Source organism: Octopus sinensis, linkage group LG8 (genome assembly GCF_006345805.1).
Source record: "Octopus sinensis linkage group LG8, ASM634580v1, whole genome shotgun sequence".
In the NCBI taxonomy this organism is placed as follows: domain Eukaryota; kingdom Metazoa; phylum Mollusca; class Cephalopoda; order Octopoda; family Octopodidae; genus Octopus; species Octopus sinensis.
This window is the reverse complement of record NC_043004.1, coordinates 23549183-23567977: the sequence shown is the minus strand read 5'-3', so window position 1 is coordinate 23567977 and position 18795 is coordinate 23549183. Positions and strand designations below refer to the sequence as shown.

The 18795-nt window shown below is 37.8% G+C and overlaps 1 protein-coding gene across 2 annotated transcripts in view; it reads left to right on the top strand.

Annotated features, from left to right (window-relative positions):
- LOC115214911 (atrial natriuretic peptide receptor 1) overlaps positions 1-18795 on the top strand; it is a 795859-nt gene that overhangs the window by 702451 nt on the left and 74613 nt on the right. The window lies entirely within an intron of this gene.

The window sequence follows — 18795 nt, the reverse complement described above, 5'->3', positions numbered from 1 at the left end:
GTACCCTTATCAGACGGGTAGTCATGATGGGTATATTGGGCTTCGTATATTTTACCCCAGTGTCACTTTGATGGCATGCACTGCTCTCTCACTCAATAATAATAATAATAATATAATAATAATAAAATTATTGTATACAGTGCTCAGGTGCTCAGTTTCATCTGCCAATGAGATATATTGCTTTATTTTAATACTGAATACACTTTTTTTCTCCTTTCTGTTAACATGTTTGAAATTATACGTATAAATGCACACACACACACACACACTTCTTTCCTCTTTCTGATGAAGAGCCATGCTCAAGATGACATGGTCTCACACACACACACACACACACATATATATATGAGATTAGTCAGTGTATACAAAATTATAATTTTTCATCATAACTAACATCAACTTTAGATATAAGACATTTTTTTTTAGTATTTACATCATAACCATGCAGCAAATGGTTTGGTCAACAATTGTCATTGGGTATCTTATTCCTGAACATATATACATATATATATATATATATATATATAGAGAGAGAGAGAGAGAGAGAGAGAGAGAGAGTAATGAACTGGATTTCAACCTAAAGGTAGTAACACTCATCCACTTTGCAACTGATGTAAATAATCTGAAAAATTATTATCACAAATACATATGTGTGAATGTGTATGTGTATGTATGTCTGTGTATACATATAATAATAATAATGAAATTATTGTATACAGTGCTCATGTCTGTGTTTACACTCATGCACATGTTTAAATATGTTGTTATATGTTTATATTTACTGAAAAGTTTTCAGGTATTATTGTTCAAAATTGTTGCTATCAATGATCTTCGGATGGTGTCGCACTGGAATTAATTCTAAATTTTAACTTGAAGTATTGATATGATATGAATAATACACAAATCATTCATTCATTCACTCATTCGTTCATACATGCATGCATGCATACATGCATACATACATACATACATACATACATACATACATACATACATACATACACACATACATACATACATACATACATACATATTTGCATACATACATACATACATACATACTTGCATGGATACATACTTGCATACATACATACATACATACATATATACGTACATACATACATACATACATACATACATACACACATACATACATACTTGCATACATACATACATACTACATACATACATACATACATACATACATACATACATACGTACATACATACATACATACATACATACATACGTACATACTTGCATACATACATACATACATACTTGTATACATACATACTTGCATACATACATACATACATACATACATACATACATACATACATACATACATACCTACGTATGTACAATATGGTTAGAAATATACAAGTGAATGAGGACATCTAATGACCAGAATGTAATGTATTTTTGTTTTATTACAATTTATTAACAAAGGATTGTGTTTATTTTTTAACTTCTCAAAAGACCATTGACAAAGAGTTTGCAGATCCAGTACCCAAGATGCACTTTCAGTTTCATACACATTATTATTAGAGTGACAGAATACATAGCAACCTGTCTGGAGCAAAGTATGTCTGAAATGGGGTCTTGGGGAGAAAATGCAAATCCTTAATTCATATGCTGCAAATGATCACAATATCTGGGAATATAAAATCTGTAAGACCTTCTTAAGGTTTAATGGATATGTTACCAATGAAAACCAGTCAACCAAGCAAGCTTTGCAAGGTGGCTTGTTTAGTTGCCAACAGCCCAACCATGCAACAAGCTGCACTGGGTGTATTGTACAAATAGCTCTAGGAACACCATATCCGCTTATGTCACAAGGAGTGATGCAAAGGATTAGTAACAGGAAGGGCATTCAGCTGTAAAAACAATCTCAGAAAAATAATCCGACTTATGCTAGCATGGAAAAGCAAGTGGATGATGATGATGAATGTATATCTATATACATATACATCTCATTTTTTTTTTGTCCATTTTTCTGTGCTGTCATGGGTGGGAGCATATTGGTTATAGTGTTTTTTTATAGCCCAATGGATACTGATAAATATATCAGCAACATGCTACTGGGAGTTGAACATGTTTTTTGTCAGGCAAACTACAGTATGTGAAATAATGTCTCTTGTTCAAAAATAAAATACACTTCCATTAATAAAATCTAAATTTATGAACATAAGCTTAACCTCGCAGCCATTGCATATCACATTAACTATAAATGTCATTGTTTTAATGTCAACTTTTCCATACTTGTAAGGGCTGGACAGAGTTTGCTGAAGGTTTGCTCTGACTGAATGCCATTTCTGTTGCCAGCCTGTTTCCAAACAAAGTAATATTTTCCCATAACTAGACATGTTTTACATGGAAGACTGGAAACGCAACTTTCCTTATATACTGACCATGCTCATTTGCTATTATTACATTATACCTAAACAAGGATACACACAAAACACACAGGCATATACAAAGGGAGTGTTGAAAAGTTCTTGGCTTTGGGTAAAATAAAATACAGGAGGATGAGCTAAGTACAATTTTATTCAACATATTCCCCTCTCAGATTCACACAGTTATTGCAGCAGTCCTTCGAAGAACTTCTAAGGTTGAGCTTCCAGCCAGGCCTTTTGTGATACCCTTAAAACCAGGAACTTTTCAGCACCCCCACGTAATTATGTGATGGGCTTCCTTCAGTTTCTATTGGCCAATTCCATTCACAAGGCTTTAGTTAGTCCAGGGATACAGTGGAATACACTTGCCCAAGGTGCTGCACAGTGGAACTGTGGATAGATTGTTATCTTTATCATTTATCTTTTACTTGTTTCAGTCATCAATCTGTGGCCATGCTGGGGCACTGTCTTGAAGAAATATTAGTCAAAGGAATCAACCCCAGTGCTTATAATTTTTCAGAGTTGGGTATCTGTTCTATCAATCTCTTTTTTGCTGAAATGCTAAGTTTTAGGGATGTAAACACACCAACACCAGTTGTCAAGTGGTGGCGGTGGTGGTGGTGGGGTACAAACACTGACACAAACACACACACATGTAGATATATATATATATATATATTATATATATGTATGTATATATACAATGGGCCTCTTTCAGTCTCTGTCTACCACATCCACTCACAAGGATTTTGTTGGCCCGATGCTATTGTAGAAGATCCTTGCCCAAAATGCAGTGCAGTGGGGCTGAACCCAGAACCATGTAGTTGAAAAGCAAGCTTCTTACCATACAGCCATACCTGGTCTGAGTCAGTTCTTTATTTAGAGTTAATGCTCTCCTATACGTGTCTGTGAAGTGCACCTTGCAGAAGAGGATGGCACCATTCCATGGACTGAGGATTCATTTTTGGATCATAAAGAAACACTCACATTTCATATTCTGTCACTAAATCAGAAGCTCTGGCTTCAAATACTTCCAGCAAATCAGAGCAAGCTGCCGCCCTTTTCTCTTTTAAATCAGATGTCAACTGCTGAGGTACATTCCCATACCTGAAGCCTTCAGACAGCTTTTGCAATACATTGTAACCACAGTCCATCTGTGCAGTAAACTCATGGACTGTGATTCATCAGCTTACACAAATCGATTTATCCACTCGCTTATGATTCTATCACGGGTCACACTTGATGATCTCTCATTACATGGTTTGTATTCAAAGCTCTTTTACCATTCTTTAACCTTCCTCACCTATCTGTGCACATTGCTCTTGCCAAATAGTGTCATCTCTGTCAACAACCTATAGCCTTCTGTGGATGTTGGACAGTCTGCGCTACTTCCTTTATCAAGAACTCATTGATGGCTCATAGCTTCTGCTTGGAATCCATTATTTGCATTCAATGAAAAAGAACAGGAAGAAGAATAACCATAGAGTAAGAATTACTCTATCAACAAATGCAATTTGAATGACATATTATTTTTTCTTTTATTCTTTTACTTGCTTCAGTCATTTGACTGCAGCCATGCTGGAGCACCACCTTAAAGAGTTTTAGTCAAAGAAATCAACCTTAAGACTTATTCTTTGTAAGCCTAGTATTTATTCTATTGAGCTCCTTTGTCAAACCGCTAAGTTATGGGGACAAAAATAGACCAGCATCGCTTGTCAAGAGGGGGAACAAACACAGACACACACACATAAATACATACATACATACACACACACACACACACACACACACACACACATATATATGATGGGCTTCTTTCAATTTCCATCAGTGCCTGTTAGTTAAAAAGTCAAGCTTACTCTTGCATTTCTTTTGGTACAACTCCCGTGTGTGTGTTTGTGTGTGTTTGTGTGTGTGTGTGTGTGTGTGTGTGTGTGTGTGCTTACCCCACAGACATGCATCTTGCAATAGAGAGCAGTGTGAAAGAGAAAGGGAGACGATAGGAGGTTTGACAGAGTAAGTGATAGTGAGAAGTGAGGGATTCTGAGATGCGAAGGTATGAAAGGAGGTTAATGGATGGTTCAGAACAGATTCTGAACTGTGTAAGAGAGGAAGAGAGATTGTTTGCCCGTATGATAGGAAAAAGTTACCTTCCTTATGTCATATCAATTCATAAAGGCCAGTTTCCCAGTTACATGGCATAAATATTCCCCACCTGGATGGGATGCCGGTCCGTCGCAGGATTACTCATTTTTGCCAGTTGAGTGAACTGGATACACATGAAATGCAAAGTTTTGCTCAAGAACACAACACATTGCCCGGTCCAGGAATCCAAACCACTATTTTACAATCATGGGTCCAGCACTCTAACCACCAAGCCACACACCACTATTGCATGTATGATGGGGAAGCAGTGTTGTATAATGAGGGAAGAATGTAGAACAATAGTGGTGGTGGTGGTGGCAGTGGTGTTGGTTGTGGTGTCTACAGTTATACTTAATCCTTGCAACCAACTAAAAATGCAAACCAACTAAAAAAAAAACAAATTTTATAATTAGTAGTACTAATGAGTTTAAGATAAAATTATATCTGGTCAGTTTGATGATGAAGATTGTGTCGACAGGAGTGGTTGAAGTGATGGTAGTATCGATGGTGAGGATGGTAGTGGTGTTGATGATGTTAGTAGAAGTGACACATGGGTTGTGATGTTGATGCTGGTGATAATGTCTGTGAAAAACTAACTAACAAGAATATAACACTGAGCAACTAACATGACTATTATCAATTTCTGCTTCTGTTTCTTGTTGTTCAGCCCTAGGACAGACCTAATTGAACAAAGCTATGATCAAGAGTATTCCTGCCATGACCACTCCATCTACATTTTACACACTATGTACTTTAAGGACCATATTGTAAAATTTATCCATCTTCTCTGAGGACTGTACTGTGTGATTTAAGGGTAATTTCATTGCTATTTCTGGCAGTTACAGGCTTCTTTGTTGGCTACTATTTATTTATGCTTATGTATGACGATTGAGATGATGACGATGATGACGATGATGATGCGAGTGCAGCAACTGTTGCTATGGTCACTCAACAGTTGTCATTGAAAATCAAAATATTTGGACATTGATAACAAAATATTTGATGACCAAACTTATTCCTGTAGTTACTTCTCTTGCCAATGAGACAATGAGAAAGTGTGTATGTGGTCACTTGACCTACTAGACGTAATAGCTAAATCTTGATCAAACCACACACACACACCCCTGTTACTGTTTAAAGCAAACAAGGAAGATGGCATTTGTTGAAGTAGTTATAGATACACTAGATGGGGTGGCCACGACTGGAACACTTTTGATTAAAGTTGACCTGGGATTAAAGAACTATTAATGCCATTGTTTTTGTTCTTTTATTCTTTTATTTGTTTCAGTCATTTACTGTGGCCATACTGGAGCTCTGCCTTAAAGGGTTATTTTAGTTGAAGAAATTGACCCCAGTCCTTTTTTTTAAGCTTAGTGTTTATTTTTTCCAGTCTCTTTTGCTGAACTGCTAAGTTACAAGGATGTAAACACACCAACACCAATTATCAAGTGGTGATGGGGGGATGAACACAGACACAAAGATATATACATATATATATAAGATAAGCTTCTTTCAGTTTCCATCTGCCAAATCCACTCACAAGTATTTGGTCAGCCAGCTACTGTGGAAAACACCTGCCCAAGGTACCACACAGTGGGACTGAATCAAGAACCATGTGGTTGGGAAGCAAGCTTCTCACCACATAGCCACATGCTGCTATTATCCACAAAATGAAGGTACATGGCTTAATGGTTAGGGTATATGGCTCATGGTTGTAAGGTCATCAGTTCAATTCCCAACAGCTTATTGTATTCTTGAGCTAGGCACTTTATTTTACATTGTTCCAGTCCACACAGATGGCAAAATTGAATTGTGCTTATAATTCAAAGGCCCAGCTTTGTCACATTCAGTGTATCATGCTGAATCTCCCTGAGTACTACATTAAGAGTATATGTGAAATGCTTAGATACTTGCACATTAATTTCATGAGCATGCTGATCAGTTGATCATATCACCTGGAATTCTCGTCATCATAACCAACAAGCAGCCAGACAGGTTGGAGGCAGGGGGATAGGCAGGATATTATCCACACCACCAGCACTACTACCAGTAACAACACCAGTAACACCAACACTACGCCGCCATCTTCAACTCCACATACTCACCACCAACAATATCACAACCATACAATCACCAACACTACACAACCACCACCAAATTCTTCCTTTACACCAAGTCTCAGCAAAATTGAAGAGGTAATTGTAATACTGTGGATTAAATTTTTGGCACAAGACCAGCAATTTCAGGAGAGGGACTTAGTCAATTAAATCAACCCCAGTTCTCAACTGGTACTTATTTTATCGACCCCAAAGGGAAGAAAGGTAAACTCAACCTTGGCAGAATCTAAACACAGAATGCTGCTAAGCCTTTTGCCCTGTGCAGAAATGATTATCTGCGTTAGGTAACTGTAATATTGGTTTCCAATTTTTGGCACAAGCCTAGCAAGTTCAGGGGAGCAGATAAGTCAATTACATCAATCCCAGTGTTCAACTGGTACTTATTTTATTGACTCCAAAAGGATGAAAAGCAAAGTCAACCTTAGCAGATTTTGAACTCAGAATGTAATGACAGACAAAATGCTGTTACACATTTTGCTGGTGAGCTGGCAGAATCGTTAGCATGCCGGACGAAATGCTTAGCGGTATTTCATCTGCCGTTATGTTCTGAGGTCAAATTCCATCAAGGTTGACTCTGCCTTTCATCCTTTCAGGGTCGATTAAATAAATAGCAGTTGCACACTGGGGTCGATGTAATCAACTTAATCCCTTTGACTTCCCTTGTTTGTTCCCTCTGTGGGCAATAAAGAAATAAAAATATTATCTGATTTTATTGGGTAATCTGTCCTGAAAGCGCTCACTGCTCGCACATCTGAAACATTCTAAGCAACAATCAAAGAAAGAATTCTGCACTGATTAGAATAGAATTGCCAACCATTATATTTCAGCGTCTGGTCCATAGAGATTGCAATTTGCTCTCTTTTACTACACCATCTGTCAACATGGCTGAGCAACTAATCTCAACCAGTCAGGATATCATTGAAAAGTCAGAGGCTGCTGTGGTCATCTCAGAAATGATCTCTTTCCAATTATATGGTTCTGGTTTCAGTCCCACTGCATGACTCCTAGGGCAAGTATCTTTTACTATAGCCTAGAACAAACCAAAGCATTGTAAGAGGGTTTGTTCAATGGAAACCAAAGAAGCCTGTCATATATAAACACACACACACACACACATATACTTTTATTAAAGCTGCAACATTTTCACAAAACTGTTACTCAGAGTTTCAACTGTCCAACGAACTGGAATGTGAAACTGAATAACAGTTTTGTGAAATTTTTACGGCTCTATTAAAAACATATTACTCTACCCTTGGTAGTTGAGTACTATTTTTTTCCACCTTGTGTTGCATTTATGTACTTACTTGTGTGTATATATGTATACGAGCAAAACGACCCCTGTCCAATGGACGGTGCTGAGTTGTCAAACATTTAAACCAAATTTTTTCAAAACAACTTTTCCAACCATCCCATAGGCCTCCCCTTTGAGAAACACTGACTTAACCTAAATTTGAGACACCAGCAAAAAAAGAAATAAAGATAGACTTTTTTTCTATTCCAAAGAAAAACGATTTTATTCACACAAATATGCAACCGATGAGTTTAAAGTACCTATTTCTTTATTACCCACAAGGGGCTAAAAATGAGTTTAAAGTACCAGTAATGATAAGGCTGTTGACTGGGGGAACAGAAACATGGTTTAAACAGTAAGCTTGGCAGGAAAGAAACGTGCGTTTAAGCAGTACAAAAACAACAAAAAAATGGAAGGTGCAGTTATGTACAGGCTGACAGAAGAAAATCAGGACAAAAACAGCTTTATCGATTGCCTTCTCACCTGGAATCGATTTTTGTAATTTTTTTCAAGACTTACACATGCCCTGATACCGTCGGTATCTACATATCAAATTTGAGCGCAATTGGATGGAGGATGCCCGAGATCCGAGAAGACACACACACAGACAGACAGAACAGATTTTATATAATAGATATGTATATATAGATGCATACTTTTTATCCTTTCAATCGCTGAATATAAACATGGCTCCTGTGACTTCCGTTTGAGTGATTTTCTTCAGTCATTACCTCATCCATGTATGCCAGTCTGAATACATTTACAACTGAGTGAACTGGAACAATAAGAAATGAAGTATTTTGCCAGTCTGGGATTTCCCCGATTGTGAGTGCCACACCCTAACCACCAGGCCATCTTTGTTCTTGGTTTTTTTGTCACCTACTCCAACTGCACATTTATTTTCTGGCAGATATCATTTGCTACAGTTCAAAGAGATCAATAGTGGCATTAGTTTCACTGGTCTTGGAGGACTCAGAAACCCAATGCCACTGTCCCTTCCACTGGATTTAACCAATAAACAAACAAAAAACAAAACCAACACTCTAATCATTACAATTGTCACTCTTTCTACCACCACCACCACCACTATTATTACCACTACCATCACCATAATCACCACTGCCACTACCGCCATTACCACCATCGCCATAATCTCTAACACCACCATCACTATCACAACTGCAATCATAATTAACATTACGGCTCCCACTACCATCATTCTGACTATCATCACCACCACCACCACCACCACCATTCTCCATCATGCCCATACGCAATTCCTCCATTTACAACCCTGTCTCTATGTCAAATAGATATTTATAAATCACTTCAAGAACGTTTGTCTGTATTCCTTTGTGTGTGTGTGTGAGTATGTGTGTGCGTGCATGTGCATACATACATGTATATGTGCTAATGTCTATGATGCTCTGTGTGTGTGTGTGTGTGCCTGTATATGTATACACTAATGTGCAATTGTGTTTGGGTATATGCCTACCTATATATATATATATATATATATACCTACATACATATATATATATTCATGTATATACATATACATAAACACACCCACACACACATGACTGTCTGCTCATCTGTATGAGTGTATGTACACGCGTGTGTGTGTGTGCATACCTGCATATGAGTATGACTAAGTAAAAATACCTGCAGATCTCTAATCACGTGTATATTTTCATTTATGCGCAATTCTCTGCTCATATATGCATATAGCAAATATCTTCATTGTATACATACATACATATATATACATATATATATATATATATATGTGTGGGTGTGGAGGCACGTGGCTTAGTGGTTAGGGTGTCAGCATTATGATCATAAGATTGTGGTTTCGATTCCTGTACCGGGCAACGCGTTGTGTTCTTGAACAAAACACTTCATTTCACTTTGCTCCAGTCCACTCAGCTGGCAAAAATGAGTAACGGTGCGATGGACTGGCGTCCTGTCCAGCTGGGGAACACATACGCTATTGAAACCGGGAAACCGGGCCCATGAGCCTGGCTAGGCTTTAAAAGGATGCATTTATTTTTTTTATTTATTTATATATATATATGTATGTATGCAGTCATTAGACAATCTGAATTTCAGGTTCAGAGTTCAAATGCTGCTGTGAGGTCAATTTTGCTTTTCATCTTTCTAAAGCATATAAAATAATGTATCGAAATCGAAATCGAAATCGAATTGAACCAGCCAGGAGCCCTGATCTGGTGGTACGTAAAAAGCACTATCTGACTCGTGGCCGATGCCAGCGCCGCCTCGACTGGCTTCCGTGCCGGTGGCATGTAAAATACACCAATCCGACCGTGACCGTTGCCAGCCTCGCCTGGCACCTGTGCAGGTGGCACGTAAAAAGCACCCACTACACTCACGGAGTGGTTGGTGTTAGGAAGGGCATCCAGCTGTAGAAACATTGCCAGATAAGACTGGGGCCTGGTGCAGCCTTCTGGCTTCCCAGATCCCCGGTCGAACCGTCCAACCCATGCTAGCATGGAGAACGGACGTTAAACGATGATGATGATGATGATGATGTATCGATCAAGTAGTGGAGATTTTTACTTGACTTGTTTCCATCCCCTACTTTTCAGGACTTGTACCTCTCCTAAATACTTTTATCTTTTCTTTTTTTCTCACTTGTTTCAATCATGAGACTGTGGCCATACTGGGGCACCACTTTCAAGAAATTTTAGTTGAATGAATCGACCCCAGTACTTTTATGATTTTTTTAAAGCCTGGTACATATTTTAACAGTCTTTTGCCAAACCACCAAGTTATGGGGACGTAAACATACCAACAGTGGTTGTCAGGTGGTGGCAGTGGAGACAAACACAGACACAAAGACATGCACACACACACACACACACACACCACACACACACATACACACATACACACACACAATGTGCTTCTTTTGGTTTTCATCCACCAGATCTACTCACAGGGCTTTGGTCAACCTGAGGCTACAGTAGATGACACCCTGCCCAAGATGCTACACAGTGAGGACTGAACTTGGAACCATGTGGTTGAGATGCCATGCCTGCACCATTTTTTTTTTTTTTTAATCATGTTATCTATAGGACATACTGTATATCACTGAAAAGTCAGAAGCTGCTGTGGTCATCTCAGAAAAGATCCCTTCCAACTATGTGGTTCTAGTTTCAGTTCTACTGTGTAACACTGAGGGCCAGCCAAAGCTTTGCAACTGGATTTTTTTTATGGAAACCAAAGAAGCCTGTCATATCATCATCATCATCATCATCATCATCATCATCATCATCACCACCATCATTATCATCAAGAGTTAACATCTGCTTTCCATGATGGCATAGGCTGGATGACTTGACAGGAACTGGCAAGATCAGGAGCCACACCAGGTTCCATAGTCTGTTTTTGGCTTTGTTTTTACAGCTGGATGCTCTTGGGTGAATGTCTATGCTGGTGCTTTGATTTAAAGCTTAGTACTTATTCTAGTGTTGTCTTTTGCTGAACCGCTAGGTTATGGAGATGTAAACACACCAGCACCAGTTGTCAGATAGTGATGGAAGACAAACACAGGCACAAAGACACATATATATACATACATACATACATACATACATACATACATACATCAATCCATACATACATACATACATACATACATACATACATCCATACATATGTACATCCATCAATTCATACATACATACATACATACATACATACATACATACATATATATATATATATATATATATATAATATATATATATATATATACGACAGGCTTTTTTTTTATTTCCATCTACCAACTCCACTCACAAGGCTTTAAGCAGAGGATACTTGCCCAAGATGCCATGCCATGCCATGGGACTGAACTCAGGACCATGTGGTTTGGGACGCGAGCTTCTTACCACACAGCCATGCCTGTGTCTCTTATACATATACAGTCATGTCTGTATATGTATATATCTATGTGTGTATATATGTATATCTATGTGTGTGTGTGTGTGCAAGTGTGAGCACTTGTGTTTGTTCTCTACCACTTCTTAGCAATCAGTGTTCTTTTTTTTGTTTAGGTCCTCATAACTTAGTAATTTGGCAAAAAGAGACTGATTGAATATGTACCAGATTTAAACAAAATGTACAAGAATCAATTTGTCTGGTTAATCCTTTCAAGGCAGTGCTCCAGCCTGACCACAGTCTAATTACTGAAACAAGTAAAAGATAAAAGATAAAAGATAAAAAAGATAATCCAGAGTTGGATGAAACAAAATCATCCTGGAAGCAACAGCAAGAGTGACAGATGTGCATTTCACTGTTCTTGCAGCTTGTCAGTGCCATGCATTTGAGGCACTTCTCACATGAAGTAACTTTAGCCAGTCTGCAGTAAATAAAAACAGTAAATAAACAATTCATTTCTTTTCCAATAAGGCTGATAGGTTGAATAACATTTTTATTATTTCAGCATTTTCTTTCACATGTCATCTTTTTTTCGGTCCTTTATATTTAGTTTGAAACAATGAAGTGTGTGGATTTATTGATGTTCCAACACCTTCCTGTTTCTCATTTTCTAGAGTGGAGTGAGTCAAGCAGCAATTGCTATTTCTGGCACATTGAAAATGAGAATCATATAATAATATTCATATATAATTGATATATCTGTTTGTCACTGAGAATTGCTGGAATATAACTGGTTATTGTGGTATACTCAGCCACTTACTCTGAAATTCAATGTGTAGGTACGTCACATGATTAAACATCTGAAATGCACATTGTCAGAATCAATAAATCAGTTACACACATACACACACATAAAAGCTTTATATTCAGGTCCATTGCATGACATCCTTGGAGAAATGCCTTCAACTACAGCCTTGAATCAACCACTGCCTTGTGAATGAAATTTGATAGACAGGAACTGAATAGAAGTCAATACTCTTGAAGGCAATACTCCTACAAGAGCTTCAGTCCAGTTGCAGAACACACAGATTTATCAAAATATATATCAAAATTGTATTTATTGCCAATTATAGAATAGAGTTAATTTCAATTGACTTAACACTCACCACTCTTCCTACAAGTTCCTGACCCTGACCTAGTCTATATGGCAAATGACCTTGACCAGAACATCACATAACTTTATCCGTTACACCTGGTCATGAACCAGCTGGATGCTATTAAACACAGAAATCTGTTATTCCTGTACCAGAATCTTGGTTTCCAATCTCAGCTATTACCATTAGTAATTTTACAAATGCTATGGAATGTACATGTTATTGGTGTTGTTGTCATTGTCGTCGTCATCGTCATTGTCATCATCATCAATTATTTATTATTATTTGTGTAAGGGTAGTCAACTGGCAGATCTGTTAAGAGCTTGTTCCAGCTCCTTACATTTTGTGTTCAAACTCTGCCAGGGTCAACTTTGTCTTTAATTTTTTTTCATTGTCAGACGTACACACAATCAATAATGTATCACTTAACCTAAGGCAGTAAGTCTATACTTTACTGAGGAAGTTTAATAAAACTGAAACATGCCTCTCCAAAATCACACTCCCCATTCCATCACTCGTCACTCAACTACCCAAGTCTTTTCTTCCAGCAGGCCTGCATTCTATTTTAATTCATATTCCCATGTTATTCTGTTATCTTATTTTACCAAAATTAATCATTAAACTAATTACACACTCTCCATTCCATCACTCGTCACTCAACTACCCAAGTCTTTTCTTCCAGCAGGCCTGCATTCTATTTTAATTTATATTCCCATGTTATTCTGTTATCTTATTTTACCAAAATTAATCATTAAACTAATTACTTTCTCTAATTACTACAAATAATTAATTAAAATTGCTCACTACATTTGCCAGTAGGCATCCTGGAGTATTCTTTTCAGCCTTTAATAACATAGCAGATGAGCTGCTGAGTGATCCTCTTTGTGATCACTCAACTGCTGGAAGCAACATCCAAATCAGTTACACATCCAGCTGTCTTAAAAATAAAGAGAGGACACATTGGACGATGTAATCCTACATTACACATTGTTTGGAATAAAAAATGAATTGGTCATAGCTGGAATACTTTTGATCAGAAATCTGCTCAGTCAGGGATGACTGAGGACTAAGCAACAACTGGCTTTTTTCACAGCAGGAGAGGAGTTTTAAAGGGTTAACTCAACTCCATACAGTTGTCTAGTATGCCATACACACACACATACATTTACATACAGATACACACACACACACATTACATACTACATAACACACATCATCATAAACACATTACAACACACTGCACACATTGACACAGAATCTATTGAGGATGCCTCTATGTGGTTGTCCAGCTTACTAGATATAACAGCCAAATCATCCTTATTTCAAACTACGCTGAGTTAAAAATGGACAAACTGGGGGTTTCACAGACTTTAGGGCCTGATGCAAATTTTTCAAACCAAATAATATACAGTGAATATATTTTTGTCATACACATGTAGAAAGAAATTACAGCTTTCCATGCAACCATCTTGCTCCTTAACCTCCAATCCTAAACCCTAACTCCAAACCCTAAACCTTAACCCCTGACCCTAACCTTAACCCCTAACCCTAAACCTTAACCCCAACCTTAAACTTTAACTCTCTAACCCGAAACTTTAACCCCTAAACTTAAACCCTTAATTTTAAACACTAATCTTTAACCTACACCCTTATCATAACTCCTAAATGTTAATCCTAATCCTAGTATTTAGACATTAACCAACTGAACCTATCATAAATTGTCTGAAATTTTACAGAATAGAGGCACAGCTTGCTTCCCAACCACATGGTTCTGGATTCGGTCCCACTGTGTGGTACCTAGGGTAAGTGTCTTCTACTATAGCCTCAGGCCAACCCAAGCTTTGAGATTGGAATTGTGAATGAAAGAAGCCCATGATGTGTGTGTGTGTGAGTATGTGCATGTGTGTGTGTGTGTGTGTGTGTGAGTATGTGCATGTGTGTGTGTGTGTTTGTCCCCCACTACCACTTGACAACCTGTGTTGGTGTATTCATGTCCCTGTAACTTAGTGGCTCAGCAAAAAAAAACAATAAAATAAGTACTGGGTCAGTTCATTTGACTTAACTTCTGCAAGGTGGAGCCCCAATATGGCCACAGTCAAATGACCGAAAAGAGTAAAAGATAAAAGATTAAAAGATTGGTTTTCATTGGTCCAAACATTTTCATCCTGGTTCTGTTTCCCGATTCTAACCATACAAGATTCCATCCCAAATCTTACAGCTTTCTTCTTCTAACTTCATTGATATGACCCTCTCTTTTGCTGAACTGCTATGTTATAGGGACACAAACACACCAACGCCGGTTCTCAAGCAGTAATGTGAGACAAACACAGGCACAAACACACACATACATATGACAGGCTTCTTTCAGTTTCCATCTACCAGGTCTGCTTAAAAGGTTTTCATTGGTCCAAGGCTATTGGAGAAGACATTTAACCAAGGTGCCACAGAGCAGGACTGAACTCAGAACCATGTGGTTGGGAAGCAACCTTCTTACCGCACAACAACACCATAGAGTTTAGCTGTTGCAGAACAGCTTTTTACATTCTACTGTCCTACTATTTAGTGTAAATTTTCCTCTTTACCCTGGCCCGAAATTTTTGAGGAGGGGGCCAGTCAATTAGATCAACTCCAGTACACAACTAGTACTTAATTCATCGACCCCGTAAAGATCAAGGGCAAAGTCGACCTCGGTGAAATTTTAACTCAGAATGTAAAGTCAGACGAAATACTGCTAAGCATTTCGCCTGGCATGCTAACATTTCTTATTTCTTTATTGCCCACAAGGGGCTAAACATAGAGGAGACAAACATAGACAGACAAAGAGATTGGGTCGATATTAACTCAGTGCGTAACCAGTACTTAATTTATCGACCCCGAAAGGATGAAAGGCAAAGTCGACCTTGGCGGAATTTGAACCCAGAATGTAAAAACAGACGAAATACTGCTAATCATTTCACCCAGCATGCTAACATTTCTGCCAGTTCGTCTTCTTTCTTTATCTTGATTATTGCAAGATTTATTGTACTTGATGACATAAAAGATACATGAGCATATTAGATGGACATGAATTTCAGCAATGCATATTTAGGAAAACAGTTTTAATCCATTAAAGCATCTAATATGGGCCCAGCTTAGCATATAGAATGCAGGGAGATTTTTTGGATATTTTTTTGGAAAAAAATTGTTACCACAAATATAAGTAGAAATGAACAACAGTAACACAATTTAGTGTATCACTCTTGTTCATAATAACTGGGGAAAGGCTTTTCAATTGAAATAAGGGGCAGTTATAAAATCGTTTATGCTGGATATCAAATTTGACGTTTTATCCAAGCTTGCCATCGGAGAAAAACTCAACCATATCTTTTATCTTTTACTTGTTTCAGTCATTAGACTGCGACCATGCGGGGGTACCACCTTGAAAGATTTTTTTGTCAAATGAATTGACCCCAGTAATTAGGTTTTTTTAAAGCCTGGTACTTATTCTATTGATCTCTTTTGCTGAACTGCTATGCTACAGGGACATAAACACACCAACGCCAGTTTTTAAGCAGTGATGTGAGACAAACACAGGCACAAACACACACACACATACATATGACAGGCTTCTTTCAGTTTCCATATACTAAGTCTGCTTAAAAGGCTTTCATTGGTCCAAGGCTATCGGAGAAGACATTTACCCAAGGTGCCATAAAGTAGGACTGAACTCAGAACCATGTGGATGGGAAGCAACCTTCTTACTGCACAATAACACCATTTTGCTAAGGCCTTCAATTTTCAATGCTTATTGAGAGAGCAGTCATTATCATCATCATGGAAATGTCCACTTCTCCATGCTCTCTTGGGTCACATGGAACTTGTTGAGGAGGATTTTTCTACAACTGGATGTCCTTCCTGTCACCAACCCTTACTTGTTTACAAGTAATGTACAATTACCCCCATGACCAGACCAGACATGTTTTCATGGAAGATTGGAAACGAAGTACACAGCTAACATGGCAGCAATCTTCATTTACAACTATCATTCTATCTCAATGCAAGGACACACACACACACTCACACACATAATGGGCTTCTTTCAGTGTCCATCTACAAAATCCACTCTAAAGGCCTTGGTTGTCCTCGGACTTATGGTAGAAGACATTTGCCCAATATGGTTGCTTCCCAACCACATGGTTCTGAGTTCAGTCCTACTTTGTGGCACCTTGGGTAAATCTCTTCTCCGATAGCCTTGGACCAATGAAAGCCTTTTAAGCAGACTTGGTAGATGGAAACTGAAAGAAGCCTGTCATATGTATGTGTGTGTGTGTTTGTGCCTGTGTTTGTCTCACATCACGGCTTGAAAAACCGGCATTGGTGTGTTTATGTCCCTGTAGCATAGCAGTTCAGCAAAAGAGATCAATAGAATAAGTACCAGGCTTATGGCGGAGAGCTGGTAGAATCGTTAGCATGCTGGGCGAAATGCTTAAGGTATTTCGTCTGCCGCTATGTTCTGAGTTCAAATTCCGCTGAGGTCGACTTTGCCTTTCATCTTTTTGGGGTCGATTAAATAAGTACCAGTTATGCACTGGGGTCGATATAATCAACTTAATCCCTTTGTTCGTCCCCTTTGTGTGTAGCCCCTTGTGGGCAGTAAAGAAATAAGAATAAGTACCAGGCTTTAAAAAAACTTAAGAACTGGGGTCAATTCTTTGACTAAAAATCTTTCAAGATGCTGTACAGTGGGACTGAACCCAGAACCATGTGGTTGGGAAGCAATCTCCTGAAAACACAGCCATGCCTGCCTGCACCAGCATCAAACTATAAAGACAAAATTAATTCAAGTGCACAAATGGCTATTCCATTAACTGCAAAGACATTTGTTTCATATACTGTGCTCCCTTAGAGCAAAATATATGCCAAACAAATCTGGGTAATTTCTTCGCCTTTAAAGCTTATGATAATTATTCACAAGCCATAAGATGATCATCCTTTTTCTTTCAATATCTCCCAATACTCCATCACCTCTTATCACCCAGCAGTCAGTGGCATTTCTGATTATAATATTACTGCATTTTTATTTATTCTCTTATGTTTATCGCTTCAAATACTTTTCTTCTTTTTTTTTTTTTTGTTTATTATGAATACATACTCAATGGCGTGGACTCAGAAATTGATATTTTCATGCATACAAGTAGATGTAATAGTTAACGTTTTGAAATACTCTTTTGGAATGGATTGTAATTTTATAACATGGAAATCAATGGGAAGATAGATTTTCGCATTATGGAATTCCACATTATGGCAAAACTTTCAGATGTAAAATCAGTGAAGCTGGATATACCAATACACATAACACACAAATTTGCATGTGTACGTGTGTGTGTGTATGTATATATGTGTATGTGCATTTATCCATGTATCTGTGTATATATGTATATATATTTGGCATTAGACACAGAAACCATGCAGTTTGTATTGCAGCACAATCCATTCTATGGATTTGTCAGACTCTGTCAAACCGTTCAGTATATGACAACATGAAATATGGATATTACAGTTCTATATTTAAGAGATGAGAAATTATGTACATTATTTACATTTGACAGATATTTGTCCTCATCTTGCTTATTGTTAACACAATGTTTCAGCTGTATACCCTCCAGCCTTCATCAGGTTTCTTGGGGAAATTTCAAACTTGGGTTATTATTATAATTATAATTATTATTATTATTATTATTATTATTATTATTCAGGTCACTGCCTGCAATCAAAATCAGAATCTTGGGGTTAACCACCAGGCCATA